We start from the raw sequence: 2,270 nt of genomic DNA on the forward strand, positions 1-2,270 counted from the left end.
CTCTCCTTACTTCTCTCTCTCCCTTTCTCTATGCAAGAACCTAAGAACATGCAAGTCTGTTATTCTAAAACTTCACTTTATTATTTATTTGCAACAAATGAAAGTCTTTTTTTTCTACTTTTTTTTTTTTTTTTACCTTCACTTACCTTTCTTCTGCTTTGAAAAGCCAAACAACTTTTACTTTATTCCTTCCTCCTTAAGAAAACAAAAATTGACAACATAATTAGAAATACTATTCCCGGAATAACTATTATTATTAGTAGTAGTGGTAATACAGTTGTATCAGTCATAGAACACTTGGAACTGAGATGGAAGCATTTTCTCAAGGAAATAAGGTTATAGCATTTCTTCCAAGTTAGAAATGTAGAAATACACCTCTTTCAAGTCCTTAACCTTTGCATTTAGAGCATCTAAGAAGTGTGAAAGCTGGTGGCCTTGCCTCACCCTACAGGCAAATATGCAGAGGGCAGACAGGGTCTGCATGGTTGCCAGCCTGAGCACTAAAGTGCTCTGAGTTTTGAGAGTAACAGCCAGAGTTGGGCTCTGGGGCCATGCTGCACTAGCATTTCCTCTTTTTTTTTTTCCCAGTTGACTGCCAAAGTGACTTAAGGTTTCCAGTTAATTTACTTCCACCCAGGATTCCAGCTGCCCACCAGTTGCAACTGGCCCCATAAAACTGGGAGTGAGGGAGAAGTGGGTGGGAGACACCTGACTTAGGTGTCCCCTTATCCTGGTTGGTTTGATTTAGTTCTGTGTAAGAATGACAAGAATGTTTTTCACAAGAGTTAACATGAGGAGGTTGACATAGTTAGGTGGGGAGGCTGAAGAACTACTCGATAGCTCAAACAAGGGAGAGTGAAAATTGTTTTTCATTTTGGCTCAAAATTTTTATGGCATTAACCAGCCATAAGCATCTGATTAAGGCTGTCAGCAGTCTTTACAAAATAGGTGTCATGATTTTAAAACAAAAAGTAACAGCAAGTGACCGTTTTTTAGTTTTTCAGTTTTGAAATATAATTGGCATATAACATTGTATAGGTTTAAGATGTACAACATAATGATTTGATATATGTATATATTGCTAAATGATTACCACAATGTTTAGTTGATATCCTTCACCTCACAGTTATAATTTTTTTCCTTGTGAAGAGAACTTTAAAGATCTACTCTCAGCGACTTTCAGATATACACTATTGTTAACTTTAGTGACCATGCTGTACATTCCATCCCAGATGTTTTGTACCTTTTGGACCATTTTTACCTATTTCACTCACCGCCTACGACCATTGCTTTTAAAACTGCTTACAGGCAGCAAAATGTCAACACGGAAAACAAAAGGAGAAAAACAGACCTGTGTGTGTGATGAAAGGAAGGGTAAAACTGCTTTTATATTTTTCTTTGTGTGCGTGTGCGCGCACGTGTGTGTTTCTTTCCTAAAAAGGGAAAGTCAGTGAGTTTGGGTGAGGGATATGGAGTGGAAGGGAAAGTGCCTGTATGTGTCTTTCAGATGTCTCAGCAAAATCCACAATTCACAGCTCCTACCCAGTTATCCTCCCAGGCCCCACAGTCCAAGCTCAGTTCTCCTCATTGGTGATTAACACTCTCTTTGGTCAACATTCAGAGAAGCCTGTAGCTTAAGCTCTGCACCTTCTTTCCCAGAAGTTGTGGTTTATTGAGCAGCTTTCCAAGCTCGTAAACACTTTCATCCACTTTTCTTTCCCTCCTTGGTAGACAGTGGGAAGAGGGGCAACTGAAAATTATTCCTTCTTCTCTGGAAAGATGTGCATTTCCTCATTACTCGGCAGTTTGGACTGGAGGCCAGCTCTTCTTGGAAATGCTATACTAGTCAACAAGAGTCTGAAGGTGCATTTGAAACCTTTTGGAGCCTAGTGTCTTGTGCATGAGAATGTTATTAGAACAGCACAGACTTGAGTAGGTCCACAGTGTCCTGCCCTTTAAGTTGGTCATCATTGGTGACAACACACACACATACACACACACACACACACACACACAGACACACACACACACACACACACACACACACACACACACTGGAGAGGTGAAATTCCACATGGGAACTCCTAGCACTGAATAGCTTAAAGAAACAGTGACAGTGACTCTTTTGTTAATCATTAACAATAGGATCATGTAATAGCAACAAAGGTAAGCAGTAGATTTCATTTATAAACTCTGTTTTAGGCCATTTTGAACAGCTTTCTCTGCACTAAATTTCCTCCCTTTTACTGCACACATGGCTACTTGAAAAA

The sequence above is a fragment of the Pteropus alecto genome, unplaced genomic scaffold (assembly GCF_000325575.1).
Source record: "Pteropus alecto unplaced genomic scaffold, ASM32557v1 scaffold161, whole genome shotgun sequence".
NCBI classification, from domain to species: Eukaryota; Metazoa; Chordata; class Mammalia; order Chiroptera; family Pteropodidae; genus Pteropus; species Pteropus alecto.